Genomic DNA, 9,904 nt, shown 5'->3' with positions numbered 1-9,904 from the left:
CTAATGCGCACACTGCCCAAGAAGGATGAATGGGCGTAGTGGCATGGCCACCACGGAGAAGATTAGGGTTGTCCCGATGTTTGACCTCGAATGATGTGGACGCCACGAGAGTCTCCCGCAACGCAAAGGGGGCAATCTGCAACGAAGTGAGCTGGAAGGATAGGACACTGGGACGGTGGTGGTTAAGGATTCACCCGGCTGTCCCCTAGGAGCTAATTGGGTATATGTTAGAATAATTTTACCATGTTTAAAATGTTATTTAGAATATAAGGAGATACACTTGGTAGAGGAAATATTTCAAACCTAGACGGCGTAAATACCGCTAGGTATTCCATCCCAAAGTACCGCTCCAAAGACAAAGAAAAAAACAGGTACCGCTCCAGCATTCAATTACCACTAGACGGCGCCTGCGAGTGTTCTCATCCCCGCCGCCGCCGGCGTTGCCGAGGTCGCCGACACGATCCCCGCGACCACCGACGCGGAGATGGAGGAGGCAGAGATCGCCGACAACGATGACTCCGCCGGCGCCGCGCACGGGCAGGTTAGCGGCCAAACGCTCGAGCACGGCTGGGCCTTCTGGCTCGTCAGCCCGCAGGTGGAGGCCGGCGGGAAGGTCGCCTCGGAGAGGACCGTCCACACCTTCTCCACCGTCCACGAATTCTGGAGGTTTTATCCCCATTTCTCACTAGTCCCCCAACCCTTGGCCTCCTCAAAAAACCCTCGTCCGATGTATTCTCGATTTCTCGGCTGGTTGCTCGTAGGAGGGAGTTAATTTTAGATGTCTCTCAACATATTCGCCTTAGGGAACGCTTGAAACTTTTCAATTTCTGATACGATGCTCTCAATCAAGTGTAGCAGCGAGTTTCTTAGTGAATTTCACATGCGATTTTTCTTTCTTTCTTGGGGCGGAAAATGAAATGTTTATATAAAGTTTAGTCGCATAGTTGTAATCTAATCCACATTAGGCTGTGTAGGGTTGCATTTAGCTTGATCGCTAGAAACACACGCACTCTTCTTTTGCAAGCCTAATAGAATCGGGAGACTAATTTTGGGTACCATGGTAAATACTGAAACTTCACCCGTTAAACAGTCTGATTGTTTTTGATATTAACTATGATGCTCTTTCGATCTAGTGATTGGAGATATGTGAAAAATCTAGCTATTAAGTTGATTGTCTTCTCCATGATGATAATACCTGTTGTTACTCACAACATATTTCAGGACATTTTGATTTTGAGAATAGCTTGCTTAGGAAATCAGGATATGTTCGTTTTGATAATTCTTTCTTTCTTTACTGAAATGTTTAACCTTTTCGTTTACTAGATTAATTTATTCCTTTATGGCTAACGAGTTGGCTGGTATTTCAGCATTTACAACAATATACTTCACCCTAGCAAATTGGGTGTGGGAGCTGACCTCTACTGCCTCAAGAATAAGATTGAGCCGAACTCGGAAGACCCCATTTGTGCTAATGGGGGTAAATGGACCATCAGTTGTGGCAAAGGGAAATCTGACAAATTCTGGGTGCATACAGTAAGCGTCTTTTGCCTCCTTCTTTTGGACACTTACCTTACCTGCAAATTCCACCCTAAGTACCTTTTCACAACTTCATGTTTAGTTGCTGCCATTGATTGGTGGACGATTCGAATATGACGATGAAATTTGTGGAGCAGTCCTCAGCGTGCGTGGGACACAGGACATGATAGCTGTATGGACTAAAGATTCTGCTAATGAACCTGCTCAGGTATATGTTCTAAAATTCACACTGAAGTCTATTATTTCAGTACAGGTAACAACAGTGTAGTTTGCAGCATCATAGATTTAAAATTTGTCAGATGTAAGCACTTATAGTGTTGGGACTGTTAGTTTTTAACCTTGTCCACTCTCACTTAAGCCTGGTTTTCGTTTTTGTATTATTTGTAAACTGGGACAGAGGACATCTAGGTAGGCTATGTCCTGAACACTGTGACTCCGTCACTAGGACTGCATTTTAGTCAGCCGACAAGGGATGGGTAAGTGGTGTCGTTGTAAACAGGGGCTGGGAGGTGACTCGAATGACCTGATGTATGCCTCTTGTCGGCAAGGTTATATACCTGCACAGCTTGCTGCTGGAGGAGTTTCCACTCTGAGTAATAGCAAACGAAGGTCGCCCCAGGTGTGTAGGGGGGCTGGATAATCACCGTGTGCTCATACTCTGTTGTTAGTTTACGCGCGTGTGTGTGCTCTGAAGCTGTTCGTTAGTTTGCCTCACCTAATCATGTGTGTGTATTTCAAGTTCCAGTGAGTCCACCATGCATAGGGAGGACAAGGGAGACTCGGTGCCCATTAGGGATCTTGGGATAGAGATGGACGAGCTAGATGTGGTGAGCGAGTGGGCATGTGCAAAATGTCGTTCTTACACTAGAAACGCTATTTTAACTATACGGGTTTCTCAATATCTGAAGAGTACAACATCTACAACTGAAGAAATTTATATTCCTTAAACGATATATGCACTGTTCAAAAAATCGTCCGATTCAACGATTAATCGCCCGATTAATCCCTATTCAGTGGTCACCGATTAGCTGATAAATTCATTTATCGTCCGATTAACTCATTTATCGCCCGATTAATCGTCTGATTTGCCTATTAATCGCTAATCGTCAGCCGACCGAGTTGAACCCGATAAGCGATTTTCTCAACATTGGATATATGCAGTGCCGCAAACAGAAGAACATTGTCGAAGAAACTTAGACCTGAAAGGATTGTCAACATTGGATATATGCAGTGCCGCAAACAGAAGAACATTGTCGAAGAAACTTAGACCTGAAAGGATTGTCATCTTTGGTTGTACTATGATGATGACGCAGGCGGAGATCTTTCAGCTACAACAATACCCCTGCATCAGCAAAAGAAGAACCGTGATAACGGTAACAGCAGCGGCAGCAAGCGGAAGAATCCCCCCGATGACCAAAAAAGTGGTGGATCCGACATGGTCGCCATGGCTTTCCAGCGCGGAGGTCAAGGAGGTGGCAGAGGCCGCGGTCGCGGAGGCGGAGCCGGCAGAGGCCAGCAATGTGGTGACGAGGTCACCGTTGCCGGAACCCGCGCTCCCCAAACGTATGAAGAATGCAGAGACATGCCTTGTTTAGCCCACATTGATTCGGCTACCGGCAAGTCCTCTCACACAAATCGTAACTGCAAGTGGGTCAATGATCTCAAAACCGACCCGGAAGCAGGATACAAACGAGCCCGCAAGCACCGCCCACGTGGAAAAGGAGGCAAGGGCAAGAAGAAGGACAATGAGGAAGACAGTTCCGAGGCAATGGATGAGGATGATGCTTCGCCGGATCTCAAGGAAGGATCCGCAGCTAAACCCAACCCCTTCGTCAAAAAGAGCGTGGGCGCATATCACACCTTCCTCGGAACCCCAACAGTCCGTGCCAGCAAGTCAGCTATCCGGATCCTAAACGCCACAGTTCCGGCTGTGCCGCAGTATGTCAAGTGGTCGGAAACTCCGTGTACGTTTGATAGGCAGGATCATCCTACTATCATTCCGAAAGAGTGCTATGCCTTGGTTGTGAGTCCCCGCATCGACGGCTATGACTTCTCCAAGTGCCTCATGGACGGCGGAGTCAGCTTGAACATCATGTACCTGGAGACTCTGGAGCGGATGAACCTTATCAAGGAACAGCTCAAGCACAGCACCACTGAGTTTCATGGTGTGGTTCCGGGTAAAAAGGCGAACTCCCTGGGCAGCATCAGACTTCCCGTGGCCTTCGGCGATATCCATAATTTCCTCGAAGAGATGATCACGTTTGAAGTTGTGCCCTTCAAGAGCTCCTACCACGTCATCTTCGGCAGGCCCGCCTACCACAAGTTTCACGCGAGAGCGTGCTACATGTACAACAAGCTCAAGATTCCGGGTCCTAACAGTATGATCACCGTATCCGGAGACTACCAGAAAGCTCGAGAGTGCGAGATTGGCGAAGCCGCCTTCGCAGAGCCTGTGATATCCTGAGAGGAGCTGCGAGGCTACAGAGCCGCGGTGGATCCAAAAGAGATGCACACCACCAAGAAGCAGGTCTCCGAACAGAAAACTTCGTTCAAGGCCGCGATAGAGACCAAGAAAATCGACTTCAAGGAAGGAGATACCACTAAACAGGTCTCGGTCGGAGCCAACATGGACCCCAAGTAGGAAGACGCGCTCGTCGAGATCCTCTGCGCTAACATGGACATCTTCGCATGGCAGCCTTCTGACATGTCCGGAGTACCAAGGAAACTCGCCGAGCACTATCTCAACATAAATCCGGGGGCTAAACCGGTGAAGCAAGCTATGCGACGCTTTGGAGATAAGAAGCGCTGCGCCATATGAATGGAACTAGCAAAGTTACTAGAGGCAGGTTTTGTAGTAGAAATTATCCATACTGATTGGGTCGCAAACCCCGTCCTTGTACCCGAAAAGAATTCTGAATTACTAAGAATGTGCATCGATTACTTCGGCTTGAATAAGCATTGTCCGAAGGATCCGTTCCCCTTGCCGCGCATTGACCAAGTCATTGATTCGACGGCAGGGGCGGAACTTCTGTGTTTTCTTGACGCATATTCCGAGTATCACCAGATCCGGATGAAGAAGTCTTACCAACAGGCGACCTCGTTCATCACTTCGTTTGACAGTTACTGCTATGTCACCATGCCGTTTGGTTTGAAAAATGCAGGTGCCACCTACCAGCGTACGATGCAGCGGTGCTTGAAGGACCAAATTGGTCGGAACGTACACGCTTACGTCGACGACATCGCGGTCATGACCCGGAAAGGATCCGACTTGATCAGCGACCTCACAGAAACCTTTCAGAACCTCCGACAATACAAGATGATGTTAAATCCGTTGAAGTGCGTCTTTGGCGTCCTAGCCGGAAAACTCCTTGGCTTCATTGTCTCTCACAGGGGCATTGAAGTTAACCCGGAAAAAATCAAGGCAATCCTGTGCATTGAAAGGCCATTGAAAGGCCAGCTTATCTCAAAGATGTGCAACGACTAATTGGTTGTGTTGCAGCAATCAATAGGTTTGTTAGCCGTCTTGGCGAGAAGGCGCTACCTTTGTACAAACTGCTGAAGAAAACAGACAAATTTGTCTGGGACGATGCAGCAGATGCAGCACTTCAGGGCTTGAAGGAAATACTCACCTCCCCACCTATCCTAGCAGCTCCAGAAGAGTCAGAGCCTATACTCCTTTACCTGGCAGCCACCAATAAAGTCATCAGCCTGGTCATCGTAGTGGAGCGAAAGGAAGAAGGTCATGAGTACGGAGTCCAACGGCCAGTCTATTACATTAGCGAGGTACTGACGGAATCCAAACAAAGAAATCCTCACTTTCAGAAGCTAGCCTATGGCGTGTTCCTAGGTAGTAGGAAGCTGAGGCACTACTTCCAAGAGCATCCAGTAACAATCGTGAGCAAGGCTCCGCTGTCAAAGATTCTTAACAATGCCGACGCAACAGGACGCACAGCAAAATGGGGCATTGAATTATCTTCCTTCAACATCAATTACAAAGCCAGGACTGCAATTAAATCGCAGATCTTGGCAGACTTCGTCGCAGATTGGACAGAAGCTCAGGATGCAAATCTGGAGCCGGAACCTAAAACATGGGTCATGCACTTCGATGGATCCAAGAAGCATCATGGCTCAGGAGCCGGAGTCACCCTGAAGTCCCCTACCGAAGAAGAACTGCAGTACGTTTTGCAGATTCATTTCGAAGCTACAAACAACATGGAGGAATACGAGGCTCTACTACATGGTCTGCGCATCGCTAAGGAAATTGGGATCAAGCACATCATCTGTTGCGGAGATTCCGACTTGGTGGCACAACAAGTAGCCGGAACCTAGAACGCCAGAAACTCCGTTATGGCGGCTTACAGAGACGAAGTTGACGAGATCGCCAAATGCTTCCTCGGAAACGAAGTCAAGTACGTCAGGAGAGACGATAACACAGCGGCAGATATGCTATCCAAGCTCGGATCCGGCAGGAAACCAATTCCGCCGGGCATTTTCCTTGAGCACTTACGGATACCCTCGGTAAAGGGCGCTAACCCGGAAAACCCGGACCTGGAAGTATCTCCGGCTAGGGAAGTGATGGCTATCATTCCGGCCTCGACACAGCCGTTCCTGGATTACCTCATCGATCAAAAGTTGCTAGAGGACGAGGTCCTCGCACGACAGATCATCAGACGAGCAAGATCCTACACAATCGTTGACGGACAGCTCTACAAACGAAGTGCAACCGGGGTATTTCTCAAATGCGTCTCCAATCAAGACGGCATTGAAATCCTCAGGGAGATCCATGCAGGGGATTGCGGGCATCATGCCGCCCCCAGGTCCTTCGTTGCAAAAGCTTTTTGGCTCGGATTTTACTGGCTCACAGCTAAAAAAGATGCTGACAAACTGGCTAAGGATAAGTTACCGCTCAAATTGCACGAAAATGGCGCCAAGATTGGCGGAACCGTTTGAACTTTTCGAGGTTCCGGGTAGCAGTTTTGAAAATCTGTAAACTCTTGTCCAGAGCAGGGGAGTAACCCGGAGACGTGTCGTAACGATACTGTCGATTGATGAAGTCCCGCGGGATAGGGGTATTTTCCGACTAAAAGTTGGGAAAGAAAATGATATGAAGTTGGAGTTCTTCAAGTTTCCCCATGTTGCCGAGATTGTCGGGAGCTGTTAAGCTTTAGCAAGGCGAAAACAAGAGCTGAATCTCGGAGAACTCTGGGGGCTACTGTTGTGGGTATACGTACAGTGCCTAGATCCGGCAAGCACGGGTGGCCCACAGACGGTGATGTGGCATGTGGCCCATCGGACGGCCCAGTTGCTGTTGATCATGAAGGATGAAGTCCAGCCCAGGATCGGGAAGCCGGATCCTAACCGACCTTCGGAGGAGGCCGGATCCGTGAAGGCCCATGAGGAACCCGGATCCAGCACGACGTAGATGGAAGGCGGATTCTTGACGTACACGGCAAGATATTGTACCGTAGTTAGGCAACCTGTAATCCGGCTAGGACTCTCTATGTAAACCCTAGATCCGTGCGCCTTTATAAGCCGGATCCCGGGAGCCCTAGAGGCACAATCACGATTACAACCACAACCATTGTAACAACGTGAAAGCGCGCAGATAATTACAGGCAAGCAACAGTAGGCCTGTCTTCGAGCAGGTGTTCCGAAGCTGGGTAAATCGCGTACAACCGTCCCGAGGACTCTCCGTCCTATGGTCCCTACTTCTTCTCCCCCTCGTGAGGATCCCTCTTCCGAGGTATTGTCGAATAGGCAATGACACATCTATGTTGTGGTTTCCAACATAAATTGTCCTAGGTAAAAGTGTAATAATTTCCGCTAAAATAGCTTGTTGAGCTGTGTTGTATGACTGAAATTTTTCACTGATTAAAAAATGAATTGCAACATTTTTATGATAAATGTAAGGAATAATATTTCCAAAGCTTCTTTGATAAATGTATGTTATGGATGTAGGATAAATGAAGTATATTACGCATCATGCTGGTACTTAGTTTCTCTGCCTTGTATATTCATTAGCACTACCATCCATGCAAAGTACTCCCTCACCTCCGTAAATGATCAGAGGTCAGTCTTATCATCTACCTTTGTGCAAAGTCCAAAAATGCCACACATGGGTCTACAGAGGGAGTATTATTAGCTTTTTATTTCTTACCGAACTGAGAGTAGGTTTTCTTATATTGTCCTGAGGTGTTTCTGTTTGTTCTGAATATCTTTCTTGTATTGTCTAAGTTCATTCTGTTAGATCATCAACATTTGCAGCTGTGCTGAACAACTTTCATTTTTTTACCAGCGAATCATCAGCAATCAGTGGAAGGAATTTATGGATTACAAGGACTCTAGAGTTTTTTGTTCATGATAGCGGTGCAACGACAGTACAATGCTGGTCTACCAAGTTTCCCCAGGATCTCTTTGGTATGATCTACAACAGGGTGCCAGATCCGCGCAGCCGCGTGCGTTTTGCTGCTGTCTGCAGGTCATGGTTTGCTACAGCTTCACAGCATCCCGCGCCACCTGCACTACCGTGGCTGCTGCTGTTGCCACGCGATGGCGACAGGATGAAGCGCCTCTACTGTCCTGAGGACAATCAGATCCTGTGTGTCCCACCCCCGAAAGGTTTCATCCACCACTGGTTCATTGGCTGTCACGAAGGTGGCTGGGTTGCCTCGTATGAGCCGGGCCCTTTCAGGATTGTGAACCTCTTCTCGGGCTTTGAGGTGGCGCTGTCGGAGAAGCAAAAGTGGATTCCCCGCTCTGGTCGTCTTTGCAAAACGATGATTTGGAAGATCATCTTCTCCAAACCACCGACTTCGAGCGACTGCATCCTCGCTGCCATCACGGATGATGATTATTCTCTTGCGCTCTGTAGGGTTAGCTGTCCAGATGGTGGGTGGATGACACAAGAACAAAGACACAGGGTTAGGCTTGCGGATATCACCTTCTTGAATGGCGAGCTCTATGGCCTCACGCCAAGGTACAGTTGGGACCTTGTCAAGTTTGAGCTTGGGGTAAACAAAGATGGTGCACCAGTGGTCAGAGGTGTCCATTATCCGGTGGTCAGGATGGATCACCAGGTGCCTCCTCATGACTGGCACAACCAGGTGGATGTCTGCTACATTTTTGAACTAAATGGCAAACTTGCGATGGCTGTCAGGTTCCCGTGGTCACCCAACTTTAGACCTTACTTCAAGGTGTTTAACCTCATTGACGTCGGCACCGGTGAGGGGATGGCATATCGCACATTCAAATGGGAAGAGGTGAAAAGCTTGGGTGACTTCGCCCTATTTTTGGGTCAAAATTGCTCCAGGGCTGTGCACGTACCGGAGGATAGGCTTGGTGGCGTGCAGAGGAACCGCATCTACTACACCCACCGTCGTTGCTTAGGGAGAAAGGTGGTCCCCGAGGATGAACTGGTGTTCTTGGCAATGTCCAACGATGATGGTGACCCTGTGTACTTCAGGGAAGACGACCATTATGGCGTGGATATGATCAGGGCGGTAGGATACTACGCGAGGAGAGACCCTTATCCTCCCATGTGGCTTCTCCCTCCAGATATTTAGAATGCATGCTATCTTTGTTCCTTTCGTTTCCGAGTACGGACAAACTTTGTGTATTACTGGTAAGTGTTTTAACTCAATCAGGATTTCAGACTTAAGATGGTCTATGGTTTCTGTCAGCTTCTTTACTTATCTTATGTGATTTCGTTTATCGTGACCTTTGCCCGGTCTTGACAAGCTTTGGAACTTCCTGGCAGTAAGCATGCCTAAAAACTGTTTGGTACCCATTTTTGCCTGCTCGTAATTTGAATTATACTTGTGTCTTGGAACCAGTATAATTAATGCCAATAATAATATATAATGATGTGGTACATGGTCGTTGCAAGATGTTTAATACTCCGTATAAATGTATAGCTGCACACATACAATTAGGCAATCTAGTTTTTTTTATTTGACCTGGATCGTTGCAAAATGATATCTCTATATGTGTGTGTGCATCTTTCAGTTGTTTTCATTTAAAAGCATTTTGCGTGTTTCTTTTAGTTACCAAGCAGGGAAATATATATATATATATATATATATATATATATATATATATATATATATATATATATATATATATAAAACTGATATAAATTATTGTGATTGTAATAAATAGCAAATTAAGCAAGCGTGGAAATGTGATCTACTGACTTTCTGCAGTACTTTTTGTAGCTGCGGCATAGAATCAACGATGCCCGACACTAGCCATTGATTGTTTGGATCGATCGTACTTAAAAGCAAGATCATTATGTTCAAGAAAAAAAAGATGAATTTCCCAAAACTTCCCAATCAATGAAACAAACATTTAAATTTCTGAACAAATATAT

At 47.1% G+C, this 9,904-nt stretch overlaps 1 pseudogene; it reads left to right on the top strand.

The window, feature by feature from the left end:
* Window positions 1-360: 360 nt before the first annotated feature.
* LOC127346079 (uncharacterized) lies at window positions 361-9,214 on the top strand (annotated as a pseudogene).
* Window positions 9,215-9,904: the final 690 nt, after the last annotated feature.

This window comes from Lolium perenne, chromosome 3, assembly GCF_019359855.2.
Source record: "Lolium perenne isolate Kyuss_39 chromosome 3, Kyuss_2.0, whole genome shotgun sequence".
Taxonomy (NCBI): domain Eukaryota; kingdom Viridiplantae; phylum Streptophyta; class Magnoliopsida; order Poales; family Poaceae; genus Lolium; species Lolium perenne.
Note: the sequence above shows the minus strand (reverse complement) of the source record. Positions and strands in the feature narration are given on the sequence as shown.